This window comes from Sturnira hondurensis, unplaced genomic scaffold (genome assembly GCF_014824575.4).
Source record: "Sturnira hondurensis isolate 20B ecotype Veracruz unplaced genomic scaffold, ASM1482457v3 Scaffold0002840, whole genome shotgun sequence".
Classification (NCBI taxonomy): domain Eukaryota; kingdom Metazoa; phylum Chordata; class Mammalia; order Chiroptera; family Phyllostomidae; genus Sturnira; species Sturnira hondurensis.
In genome coordinates, this window is record NW_028075471.1 from 26,178,040 (window position 1) to 26,191,925 (window position 13,886).

At 49.6% G+C, this 13,886-nt stretch overlaps 1 protein-coding gene across 2 annotated transcripts in view; it reads left to right on the forward strand.

Moving 5' to 3' along the window:
• Nucleotides 1-4,421: 4,421 nt before the first annotated feature.
• Nucleotides 4,422-13,886, forward strand: part of ELMO1 (engulfment and cell motility 1) — a 476,071-nt gene continuing 466,606 nt past the window's right edge. The window contains exon 1 of one of the 2 annotated variants that reach the window (XM_037041133.1): nt 4,422-5,001. The gene's annotated coding sequence lies outside the window, so the exon portion shown is untranslated. The remainder of the gene's footprint in view (nt 5,002-13,886) is intronic. The other variant, XM_037041135.1, reaches the window with a different exon arrangement.

The window sequence follows — 13,886 nt, forward strand, 5'->3', positions numbered from 1 at the left end:
CCTACACCCCCATAAAGTAATGTATGACTATGACATGAGGACGTGTTGGAGATGAGCCCAGAGTCATGATGTCACAGAAATGATCACCAGCTAAGTAAGGATGGAGTCATATCTTTCACTTCTTGACCTGTTGGGCACAAGGCTGCCTGAGGCCCAATCCAGTTCAGTGTTCGGCTAGGCCACGGTAGCAAGGTGAAGGCAAGCTGCCTGTCTGTGATTCTCCGGAGCCAGAATGAATGACTGTTGGTTCTACACGCCCTCTTCCTCCTTTGTCATGTGTCAGTCTCTGCAGCTGTCCCCAGTCCCTTGGTTAGTGCATGGCCATCGTCTCTAGCTTTGGCTTCCTGCAGTAACTCCCTGACTGTTCTTCCTATGTGCATTTTTGTCTTTCTTTGAATCCATCCTCTATTTAGTTGGATGACCCTTTAAAATTGAACAACAACAACAATAAAAACTGATCATGACAATCTCTTGCTTAAAATATTTCACTTGGAAAGCCAAACAAAAGACAAAAAAAAGTTTCAGCACCTTCCCATGATCCTTCATATCCTATCTTATGACTCTCGGGGGCTTCCAAATTTTGCTTTTCTCCACTACATTTAGATCCAATTTTGATATCCTCACACGTCAACCAAAGTGACCTTTTGAGTTTCCTCCTACAGTAGGCTTTCTACAAACTGGTTTTCGGTTTGTTTGTTTTTGCCTAGAACCCTTCTGCATTTATCCAACCCACTTTCTTTTCCCCTCTTGGTCTTGGCTAACACACAGTCTCCCTCTAGGCCTCTACTCAAGCAGAACTTCCCAGAAGGCTGGTGGGGGTGATGTCAGCATCCCTGTCCCATAGAGTCGTGCAACTACCTGGTGTTACTAGGTTCATTTCAAGCGTCTTCCTGAGCATCAATAGAAGAGAGGCGCCAGGAGGGGGCGCCCGAGTTTCTCATGCTCGCCACTGCAGCCTCCCTCTCGGTAGGTCACATTCAAGAAGCGAAGTGCACATCAAATTAATAATGAATGGTTGACAGAAACGGTGCCTTGCACAGGACCACTGCTTGTCACTCTTGATTGCCTGCCGGCTGCCCAGGCCTTGTTATCTCTAATGCAGCCGCTTTCTGAAGCTGAGGCTGCTCTCTGGCCCCTGAGCTGTTTGAAGTCTGGAGTCTAGCCAACATGACCCTGATTCTAAGATAGGAACAGAGAATAGATTCTTCAAGCAATAGATCAAGGAAGTTGAGGCTGATGGGCAGAATTCTGAAACGAATCACTAAATGCATTATTAAATGCACAGGGCCCATTTGGGGTCCAATAAGTGCTTTATTTTAATGAGTTAGAAATGAATATTTGTGAGTACTTAGAAAGGAAAAAGTTGATCAACATGAGTCATCACTGATTAAAAAAATAACAGGCTATTTTTGTATTTTGGAGTTTCATGGTGACATTTTGGTAACCCTTCCACTCACTCCTCCTACTTTGGATTCTGTACCCGCACAGGAAGCTGGAGGTATGGGACACACAGGATCAAGGCATGACCATCGGGGAACACCCCCACCCAAACACCTGTCCATCTGTTCACAGCGCACAGCTGCCTTGTGAGCACAGTCCAGTTAATCAGTTTAGACTGAGGCTTCGGAGAGTTTCGTTCTCTGCCCCGCTCTCCCAGCTCTCCCCCCCTACTTCCCACCCATCCTTAAACTAAGATGGGTGATCCTGCAGAGAAGAGCCTGAGCCCACTTCCCTACACCGGACAGGTAGACAATGAAGCCCATCTACAGAGCCAAGCCCTGCCCAGGTGGGCTCACTGCAAGTGCCCATGCAAGGCTGCCTTGCATTCTAACCCCTTCCCCGCCCCCCATCAATGACCCTCCTCTCTGCTAAAGAGAGGCCTAAAGATTGAATGGCTCCAGCTCTGTCCAGGAGCTGAAGTAAAATCAGTGCAGTAACACCAGCTCTTTCCCTCCCCTAGGGCTATAGACTCAGATGTGGGGAAAAGGAAGAGATATTGGTCCTTTGGGGGGGACTCTATTAACATGGCTTGTTGACTAGAGGACTGGTGTGGACAATAAGAGCTAAGGCCCTGTTCTAAGGGCTTTGTATGTATCAACGCCCTTCATTCTCACTCAGCCCTGCCAGGCAGGTGTGGTTCTAATCTCATGAGTTCTCATTGGCTTACGGTCCTGCAGCCAGTGAATGGACATGCTGGGATTTATACCAACCACCACCCAAGTCTGAAGATGGAGCCCTCACCTGTGACACCACCACTCTGCTACACCCTCTGGCAGACACCAGCGGAGCCTGGGGTGGAGGTGATCTCTCTAAGGCATTTGACACCTCCTAGACGTCTCAATGAAAAAATGAGACTTGGCAATTGTACAGTTCAGGGGGTTACTAGTAGCTGAATGAAGCAGCGAACCCAGAGCACACTGATCTCCACCGCCGGGGCAGAGGGAGCCCCACAGTGGGGTGTCAGCCAGGCACCTAGTGCTCTCAGCTGATTTGCAGAAACAGGAAGTCCTGGATGCCCTAATCAAACCCAGAGACTCAGAGAGGATGGACCGGGGCTTTCGCCCCATAGGCCAGCCCCCCTAGGCACGGGTGTGGCCTAACAGTGACACAGCAAAGCTGTTCCAGTCCGCTGCTTGCACTGGGGTCAACAGTGAGGTGTATTTGAAGAATGATCGATGAGGTCAGGCTGTACCCATTGTTTTTAAAAATTGGCTCAGGCTAACTGATTGCATGATTAATTAATTAATTTAAATAAAGACTAAAGTTGTTGAAAGGGCAGAGTCCGGTGTTCCTCAAAGGGAAAAGAGATGGCTTGGATGAGAGACATTTGAAACCATATCACAGGAAGGTAAATGAGAGCAACTGAGGATGTTTACTCCTCCGAAGAGGATATTTAGTTAGGGTGGGAGGAGGGTTGCCTTAGAGAACCTGAAGGGTTTTATTTTGGATGTGACTTAGGTATTTTGTGTTGTCTGCAGAGGGCAGAGCTGGGAGCAAAGTTTACAGAAAGGAGGGGACACAGACTTCCCTGTCTAGTCTTGGGACAATTGTAACAGCTAATATGCACCTAGTGCTCACCACGTCTGCTCTAGAGTTAAGGCCTGTGTACGTTGGCTAGAAAGTTGTGGGTCAAATTCATACTGATCACCACGAACATCTCAGCATCATTAGTGAAGGATGCTTTTACTGACAGCTTATTAAATTACCTCATTTGATTGTTGCCCTGTTGACTGTTAGTATTATATCATTACTGTTTTATAGATGAGAGAATAGAGAGGTTAAATTACTTTCCTGGAATCATCCTGATTTAAGTTACTGGCTTATAACTATCTGGACCCAAGTATTCCAGCTCCACATATTTCTTCCCAAAGTTATGTACATAGTAAGGGGTCAGAAGAGCCGTTCATTGGAAATATAATGTGAGCCACTAATGAAAGTCATATGTGTCCTCTCACTTTTTCTAGTAGTCACACTGAAAATGTAAAAAGAAACCAGTAAAATTATTTTAAGATATATATGGTATAAATGTATACCTTAACCCAATGGACTCATTACATCTAAGCTACTATTATTTGTTGAAAGGACGTAATCAACATGAAAATTATTAACAAGCTATTCTACATTCTGTTTTTCACACCAAGTCCCCTATTTTCTCCTCACCGAACATCTCAGGACTGGCCGCATTTCAGGTGGTCAATAGCTCCCTGGAACTCTCAGTTGCTGCTAATGAACAGCTCTCACAGGGTTGCGATTTCCACCTCCTGGGGGATTGGGGGTGGTTATTGGAATTTAAAAAGGAGCTTTACCTTTCTATCTTCGATTCTATTGCCTCTCTGCCCCCAATTTACTACCTTCTTTGGCAATCAAAGGAAATGCTTTGCACCTGCCTTTGCGTTTTCTGGTGGAGCCAATGTAGATATTTCTCAATTTGGGGAGGACAGGTGTTTCTCCTGCAACCTTCCAACAAGCTCATTTCCCTCGTGGCAGCTAAGCTGGGAGTTAGCATACTTGATTTCTGCTTTGAAAATGACCGAAGTAGTTGCACGAATTAAACAATGTACCCTAAATATCAAATTGGGGGTAGAACATCCTGCTCTGTGCCAAGTTATGCAAAATTTAGGGAGTCCCTGGCTTAACTGATCAGAAATAAATCCTGCAGTCCATTAACGCCTAGCTGAGGGTTAGCGGGAGGAAACGTTCTGTGGCTATTTTTGCCACGGGGCCCAAGGGTGGAAGCAGAGCGTCAAAACAAACACACCAGCCTCTTCAAGTAGCTTTAAAACAACCCACCGAAGTTTCCCCTCAAAATTCCAAGCCAGTTGCCAAAACGAAGGCATGCAGGAAGATGTCACGCGCTCTGGGCCTCCTGGAGGTGGCGCTCTGAGGGTGACGAAGTTAATTAGTGCCAGCAAAATGCCGTGTGTGAGCTCATCCGAGAAGTCAGGCTCTGCACACATATTATTTATAGCAGATCTGAGGCGTGCACAGTGTTTGACATTTTCTTCTTTTTAAGTAGGGGGACTTCAAAAAGTCGTGGGTACTGCCCTCTCATCGCCCCCACCCCCTACCCTCAGGACCACGTGCGGTGGGCAGGCACCAGGGCGCGGGCAGGGGGCGAACGCACCAACCACGCGAGTCCAGGCGCAGGTGCCGGGTCGGCAGCGGCCACCCGGCAGCGTCGGCTCGGGAGGAGAGTTCGCGGCTGATCTCGGGATGCCTTGCAGATGCACAATGTGTCCCTGGCCAGCAGGAGGAAGGAAGAGGAAGTGAGAGCAGCGGCAGCCGGCGGCGCACAGCCGGCCGACCCGGAGTGTAAGTGCGTGTGCTCCTGCGAGCGCGAGCGGGCGAGGATGGGCGCGGGGTAGAGGCAGACCACCCACACCGCCGCGGCCCGAGCAGGGCCACAGAGCCTCCCGTCCGCCTTCAATGGTCCCGGGTCGCCAGAGCTCTGTTCTCGGGGAATCTTCGCCGCCACAGCTGCTGTCCGGCGACCCTGGGCAGGTTCGTAAAGTTTCCTGGGCTGGCGCCGCGCCCTGACTCGCTGACCTCAGTGCTACCGGGGAGGGAGATGGGGCTGAGGCAAGGAGGAGGCGTCCTGCTCTGGGGGACTCTGGTCGCCGCGGAGACACTTTTGTTTCCTCCCTGGGGGCGCCCCGGCTCTGGCTGGCGTGGCCTCGGCGCTCTGCGGGGTGAAGGCTGCGGACACGCTGAGGCGCTTCGCAGTTGGGAAAGTCCGGGCAGAGGGGGAGAGGGGGCAGTGGGAGCGGGGGGAGGGGCCCCGGGATGAAGTGCAGGGCCCGGGGCCCGGGAACCCGCAGAAACATTTCGGCCGAGGCCGGCTGGAGGGGGCCGCTGGAGGACTGCGTTGCTGGCGCCGGGGAATTGGGGACGGGGGAATGTGGGTTTGGGGGCTTGAAGACCCGAGAAGCTGCGCCAGAGGAGAAACTGGCGGCTCGGACTCCCGGCTTTTCTCGGGTACTGCCAGAAGGGAGGGAATCCCCCTGCAAGCGCGCTCCTGGTAGGGGGCGGTGATAGGCTAGGAGGATGGAGGGCCAGGAGGGACAGGAGGGGTGGTGGGGGCAGCTGGGAGCCCCAGGGACCACTATTAGTAAATAGCCCCCTAGAGGACACGCCGAAGTCCCCGCTGGGACCGGGAAAGACGGTGAGGGGCTTCGATGCCAGAGACCAGCATCGGAGAGGGGGCGCACTGGGCGCGCCTTCAGAGAAGGGGGCAGCGGAGCTCTGGAGACCCTGCAGCCTGAGCGCAGAGGGGCGGCTGAGATCGCAAGAGTAGCTTTGAGGAAGAGGAAATACAGAACTCAGGCGGCCCGGGGTGCGCGCTTGTGTTTGGGGCTGGGAAGTCCGTGTTGTGCCGCGGGTGCGCGCGAGAGCAGTGAGTGAGTAAGTGAGTGTGTGTGTATAAGATCGATCAATCTAGAGGGTCTCGGGAACCGGGGCTTCCCCATTGAGTGACCCTCCCCCTCCTGGAGGAGGGTAGGTTTTGAAGTTGGCAGCTGAGGGCGGGGATTGCTGGTGTTAGGTCCTATAATGACCTAAAGCCCAAGTGCTTCGCCCCCAGTGGTGATCTGGCTCCGAGGGCCTCTGACAACCGCTGAGACCCCCGACGCTCATGGAGCATACTTTGTGATGTGCTGTGTCCTGACCATGCAACTCCTAACACCCCTGGCCATGCTTAAGGCGGACTTAATTCATTATATAGTATTTAAGATTTTAGAGAATCTAAGACAAGGGTTTCTGCCTCAGGAGGCAGAGGTCATAAGCTCTCCATTGAGGGCTACCAGTGACTTAGGGGTAGGGGGCAGCGAAAGAAGTTCTGTCTACAAAGTATAAGTCATTAATGATCTGTATTTATCTAACGACTCTTGGAGGGTAGCTTTGAGATGCAGAGAGACTAGACTGTTAGATGGAAAAGGCTGGCTGGGCACAAGTGTTGTTAAGGACTTCCTCCAGTCGTGATCTTCCATATTATCTCACCTCTGTGCTTACTTCCAAGGTTGTTTCAAGGATTAGTGTCCCCTCCCCCGGTTCACAGAACTGGGGGTGGTAAGTTAGAAAGGCAGAGTCCCTGCTCTCCAGTAGCTGACCTTTTCTCCTTCGGGCTGACCTTCTGAACCTCTGCTCTTTACTGTGGAGCATTTGCTATGCCTTTCAGGTTGTGGTTAAATGTGCATGTTGCTTTCTTTCCTACTCTATTTATTACTCAAAGAATTAAAAAAAATTAGGTGTACTGGTGCTTGGGAAATTGTGAGGGAATGATCTGGGGTACTGGAACCGTGCAAGGGTGTTGGGGTCAGGAAGGAAGGGGGCTGGGGAGAGGCTGGGGGGTATCAGGGAGGGGCAGGCCAAGAGGCAAGCCCAGACCTGGGCTGAACAGAACTGAGCTCCTGGAGCAGCCACTGGGCTGTGGAGTGGGTGGTCCTGTTGATGGCCACGCCCCCAGCCTCCGCCCCCTCCCTTGTCCCATCTATCCACCCTTCATAATTCAGCCACTGTGGCTGCCTCACGTTCTTTTTCACCCAGTTCTCTCCCCAGGGCCTTTGCACAGCCTAGTCCTTTAGCATGGGGAGCTTTCCCCTACCTGTCCAGATGGCTCCCTGTCTTGCTTCCTGAGGTCCCTGGCCAGTTACCAGTTTGCAGGAGGCCTCCCCTGAATACCATCTATAAAATAGCAACTTGCCACGCCCTGGTCCTCCAAGTTACTTGGTTTTCCCTGTGAGTACTTAACATTCCTGGCATTATATATGGATGTGTTTATTTGATTATCGTGTGTCTCTCCCATGAGGCGGAATTCCATGAGGGCAGGGACCTTCTCTTGGTGATAGGTCCAGAACCTAGACGGCTTCCCAGCATAAAGATGCTGACTAAATACTTGTTGACTGAGTGAATAAGAGACGCCTGTTATGGGAGAGGCTCACCAGGGAACTACACCAGCCAAATACTGGAGCATGAGCCTCAAGCAAGAAGCCCAGGTCCCAGACTTGCGCTTTTTCTCCCCTGTGGCCAGCAGCTGTTCTTGCAGACCCCTGTCTGCCGGAGTGGGCCTCTGTCTTAGAATTTTGGACTGAAGAAAGGAACAGAGAGGTGTTTCCTTGGGAGAGTGGTAAACAGGTACAGATGGTCGGTGCCAGATCTGATGTTTGTTAGACACTCCCCTAGGAAGAGGGAGGCGGACAATGTATCCCGCTGCACTCTCCCAGCAGGCGGAAGTGTGGGCAGGGAGGTGAGGAGAAGAGGGAGGAAGGAGGCTCACGCAGGGGAGAAGAGGAACGCCTAGAAGAAAGATGAAAGAGTGAAAACAGATGAGGGGCTTCCACAGGGCTGCTAAACCACGAGCATTTATTAAGTTACAGTGTTCAGCTAGGACAATACTTATGTGTTTTAAAGTCATTTACCCCCCTGTGGGTGTTTGGTGTGAATGGGTAGGAAAGGTGGGGGGCAAGTGCTTTGAAGCCTTTGCAAAGAGGATGTGGGTGGGGGGCGTGCCAAGGAGCTCAAGTGTGTGCACACTTTGCTTATGTTATCATCTTTCTCAACACCAAAGGTCTAGAGGTAATCGTTCCCATGGAGGACTTCCCCTGTCCGGATGGAAGGCGGTCGGTACCCTTCAGGTTTGTCAGTGAAGCCTGCAACCCTTTTTCAGTGCCTGGAACCATCCAAGTGGATAAATTGGCTTACCAGACATGCATTCTGTTGAAGCTGGAAAAGGTGGGGACTTAGCACCTGTACATCACAAAGCCTCCATGTTTGCCCTAGTTACGCAACTCCGGTTGTTTCCTTCTAGTAACTCGAGCCATGTCTCTGGAGCGTGGGGCTGCCACCTGGGAGCAGATTGTGATAGCCAGTGAGTAGGGCCAGACAAGTGGTTTAAAATACAGAAGGGAAGAGACTGCAACGGAAAATAGAGTGTTTCAGAAAACAGACATCGAAGCCTAACGTCCAGTGTAATCACTTAATGTGGTCAGGGTAAAAAACATCTGTAAAAATCTGTTAATAATTCTGAAGACCCTAGGAATCTACCTCTTCAACCAATTTGCCAGGGATTCTGGTGAACGTGGTTCATAGTGCCGAACTTTAAGATATTCTTAGCTGCCTCCCTCACCTTACAGAACGGTATTGGTTTTTTCTCCTGTGAGAGAGGCACTTTGCAAATGTTGAATCAGATGCAGTAAACGCATCAGCCACTAACTTCAAAATGCTTCTGTTTCTGGAACTTGGCGTGCTAGGCCCTGATACTGCTGTCCTGGCAGGACTGGAAATCCACGTGGCATGATTTTCACTGTAGTGATGTGGAGAAGCAGTAGCTTCATCTATAGTAACTCTTTAGCCTTAAAATAAAATGACTGAATACATTCTTTTCTGGCCATCTTTTAATTTAGAGCGTTTGGGGGTCTTTGGAACTTTGCTCAACTTTTTCCTTTCGTATTTCACACCCAGTATTACCCTGTTGGCATGATTTTAATTACTTTCAGAGTTGTCGCAAAGACCATAGTAATGTCTTCTGGTGGCAGCCACGCTGCTGTGCGGCAGAATTAGATTAAGCCTTGGAACTGACCCGGGCTTCGGACTGGCCGTGCAGAAAAGAAAGGGGCAGAGAACTTCAGCACTGTCCCCAGCATAAGGACTTTGCAGGGGACAGAGGGTGGCTCCCGTGAAATGTGAGTGGCCTGTGACAGCATTTGAATATGTCTAGCGTGGCCTTTTTAGGTGCAGCAGAGCCAGCCTGAATGCCCAAGGCCCATGCTGGTTGCAATGTTCCATTTTCTGGATAATTTTGGTGGTCTGTTAACGGTTAAAACTTATCGGTGACAACCAGAAATGAAGCCTGCAAAACACTAGTAGGTTGCATGGTGACGTTAACTGGTGACTTAGTGCTATGTTTTCTGAACTTGAACAGAATAATTGCAGGGACCGGTGGAGCAGAGTTTCGTCACCACCCTACACTGGGTGAACAGCAGAGTACCCAATAGGCATCCGTGTGGGGGAAGGGATGCTGCTAGCTCATCCAACAGAGCAACCACAGCAACCCGCGGCAAGTGCTGGGGAGAGAAGTTAGTTACTTGTATAAATAAAAGATAATTCTCAGTCCATGTTCTAGGCCTCCCACCCACAATCCTCGGCTTCCACAATCCGAGCAGGATTGTTACTGGAACCTCCACTTCAGGAATTGAGGCTACAGCCGTGGCTGTTTTCATTCTAACAGTTAAAGCAAGGAACAGAACATGCCTCCTTAGGAAACACTAGCAAACCCACTACTTGCTGGACTCCCACGCTGCTCTGTGTTGGGTGCATTGTACCTGCTCAGTAAGGAGCAGGGTTTGAAGGGCACCGTGATCAGGTAAGCCCTGACTGAGCATTGCCCCTGTGGGCTTGGAGTTACAGCATCCACGGGATAGTTTTCTCCTTGTGCCGACAGCTGACATTTGTCCTTCTGGTATGCTGTTTGGAAGTGATGGGGAATAACCAGTATAGTGTTGTTATCCGATTTTATAGACAAGGCCTGGGGGAATGAAATGTCACAGGCATTTGGAGAGTAGATCTGAGCCAACACCAGCTCCTCTTCTCCCCTTGCTGTGTCTTTCCTGTGGGTCTCGATGCCTGTGTTGGTCACTTCTTCCTCTTCTTGGTTCTCCTGGACTGCCCCGGTCTGAGGCCAGGCTCCCCATGTTGAGCCATGCTACAGGGCACTGGGGGTGGGGAGGCTTTGCAGTCCTTTATGCTGCTGGAAATGCCCTGGGTTCTGATGGATGTATCCAGGGTTGCCATGGCACCCAGGGATGCGTCCACCTCCATGGAGGCTCTGTTTTTCCAGAAGTGGACCTTCGGAGCCTTGTCTCGGGGACAGCATGCTCATCCCCCAAGCTGAAGATAATGAGGCATATAAGCTAGAATGCAGATCATTAATCAGAAATGAGAATGTTGTTTGCCAGGGAGAATAGACACATCTTTTTTAGCCGATACTTTTTTTCTTTGTGGATGTCATGATGAAAGCAAAAATATGGGACCATTTGGGGGAAAACCAACTGGGGTGAGGGAATACACTTAATAAAGTGTATTTTCCAGATAGCCATATTTTTCACTAGATTAATACCAACTCGGGGAGCCAGAGACTGGAGTCTTAAACCAAGCTGGTTTCTCCCCCAGGAGATAATGCTGAGGCTACTGATTCGGTTCTTTTTCTCCTTGCGGGCTATGGCCCCTTTTATGCTGACCCTTAATTTCAAGCATTCTTAACCTCAGCATTTTTCACTTGCAGGGGGGCTGGATAATCCTGTGCTAGGGGGCCATCCTGAGCAATGTAGGGTGTTTATTCCCATCTCTGTCCTCTAACTACTGGATGCCAGGAATAGCACCCAGCTGTGACAACTAAAATGGCTGCACACATTGCATTGTTCTGCGGGCAGGTGGGAGGGAGGGGCAACCCCTCCCCAGGTGGGGAGAAACACTGCTGTGCCTCCCAATTGGACGATCCTGTGCTATTATTAGACAGGCTAGACTTTGGCAACAGTTATAAGTGCCCCAGTTTTCTGTTTACTGGTCATTCCTTAGACTCTTTTTTATTTTCATTTATTGCTGAGAGAGAGAGAGAGAGAATTGTTGTTCCATTTACTGATGCATTTATTGGTTGATTTTTGCATGTTTCCTGACTGGGGATTGAACCTGCAACCTTGGTGTATCGGGGCGACACTCTTACCAACTGAGCTACCTGATCAGGCCAAGGCTAGGCATTCCTTAGGCTAGAACATGGTGTATTCTCAGATGGGTGGCCTCACCTCTTATATTCATTTCTTTCCTCTAACAATCCCAATTTCCTTCCTAGCTTCCTTCCCTCCTGTATTGCAGTTGTCTTCTTCACCCGAATTGGTTTAGAGTTCTGGTTTCATGCATATTTCTTCCTGGTATTCTATGGCAGAAAAAGACTATCTATACCTAGGGATTTGATGTCCCCGTTTCCTTACAAGGTCTCAATTCCGGCCATTGCCTCCTGCAGTAACTATAAGCTGTACATAATGGGAATAAGATAAACACTGTGAAGGAGGCAGGCGACCAAGCTCAGTCTGGCTCATTCAGAGGCCTCTGTCACGAGATTAAGGAAATGTCTGCAAGGGAATTAATTAACAGGATGAAATGCTTCCTCTACTGCTTGTGGAATGTACCTTGGCTAGTTGGAGAGTAATGGGTATTGTTATTCCACTTAGTGGGACCAGGACATTGGAGCAGGTCGGGGGTGGGTGAAGCTTGAAGTTCTGTGGGACGGGAAGTGCTTCCCCACCCTGTGGCGTTAGATCTCCATCCCAGTCCTGGTGCTTTTGTTTTCTTATGGAATCATCTGTCCACCTTTTGTTTACCTGCACTGCGTGGCTGCCATCGCCTGCAGAGCGGCATTGCATGGTCTGGGCCCTGTAGAGACGTGGCCGGCTTGTGCAGGAGCCGAGTGTCCCCGAGGAAGCAGCCTCCTGCAGTTACAGCCCTGTAGCCACCCTCCACCCTTCCTTCCGCCCTTTGTGACTTTTTTTTTTTTTTTAAGTTTGCAGTCACACTTAGAGAGCCAGCAGTTGGTGTTCTGGGGTTCTGTAACTGCGCAGGACTGAATGAGCTCTGTTTTCCAGGCTGCTACACACAATTGCCCTTAATTCTGAAGCATAATACAGTTCAAAACATTGTTTTCCTGTTTTGAGGTTTTTGAACCCAAATGCAGAGCCCCAGTTGGCTTAGCCTGTGGCCCCTCTGAAGTCGTGTGGCTTGAGAGGCAAGCTGGTGAAGGTGCTTTGGTTAGATGGCACGTTTTTGGCCAAGTGCAGAGTGAGCCCCAGTGACACACGCCCAGGCTGGTTTATACTTGGCACCTGCTGACCCCACCTGCTGCCCCACCCACCCTCAGAGAGTTTCTATGGTGGACCCCGTGCCCCCATTCTTCGATGGTGGGCCCCTCTGTGGGATGAGGCTGAGCTCTCCAACATTTAGGTTTGTGGGGGGTGGTGGGACCCAATCTCTCATATGCCAAATCATAGGTGTGTGCCGTGTGTGTGTAAGTCACATAGGTGCACCCCCCATGTGACTCTCCTAATAAGGAAGGGCTTGTAGAAGCAAAGAAACTATTGTATCAGCTTCCCAGTCCTGCGTTCTCCAGTGCTTGTCCCTTGCTTGTCTCTTGCTTGTCTCTTGCTTGTCCCTTGCTTGTCGCTTGCTTGTCGCTTTCATAGCGAGTCAGCACAAATCACATGAAACCAAAACATTTTCTCAAGGAATGAAAACGTTTCCACTGTCTTTGGACTTCTCTACCGCCAACCAGTGCCTTCCACTCATTAGAACTATTTTGTCAATTACTATCCATTCACCAGTTGAGAGTTTTAAAAACATTTGTCTGGATTTATGTGAGTAAAGCACGCTAAAGCTTTATTAATTGTAGTGTATTTTTAAAACGATACTACTTACACTAAAGCTTAGACTTTAGAAGGCATATACATATTTTCAACTTGAAATATTGATGGGCTCCCAGCACCCATTATAATACTTCATTCATTCATTCATTCGTTCAGCAGCCATTTTTATCACATTTGATGTCTTGTAGGCAAATACCTACTAGACATAATAAGACCCTTTTTATATGGGGTGGGGGGCTCTGGGAGAGAGAGTCCCTTTGGACCCATTAATAGTCTGAAGGCAGTGTGATGTATCTGTGTTTAGAGCATTTGCAGGTCACAGGGGAAGAAGTTCACAATGAAGTGGCATTGAGAAAGATCTCAAGTGTCAAGTGTCGATACTGAGTACTGGGGAAAGAATATGATGTCCCCAGGAAACACAGCAGTCAAGGTAGTGGGGAGAAAGTCCAGAAGAGGCCTTGTGTCAACTCTTCCAGAAGCCAGGCATTTCGATTGAGAGGAAGGGAGAGCCAAAGAATTTTAGGCAAAAAAAAAAAGAGACAGAAATGAAACTCGAAGGGTAGTATAACTGTCAGGGCAGCGTGGAAGATGGGCTAGGCCGTACAGAGGACGGAGGTGGCAATCAAGAGGGAAGCTATAAATACCTCCCTTCTAGGTTTCTTGAATAAACACACAATCTTGGTGAAATGAATGAATGAATAAAGCAGTGTGCTTGCCACACAAATGCAACTTGAAGACAGGTAGCCCTGCCCCACCATCCAGCCTGAGTAGTGAGCCAGTCTCTTCCTTTAAGGAGACAACTTCCAGAGAGACCCTGCTCCGCCAGCTGGGTGCAAGTTGGAGGGAAAGGATGTTGATATCGAAGAAAAAAGGAAAACATTTGTTGACTAATTGGATTTGGGAAAAGGGGGGAAGTAGAAGTCTTTACGGTGTAAAGCTTAGTAAGAACATGTTTGTTGGTTGGGGGTTCAAGTGTCTTTTGAC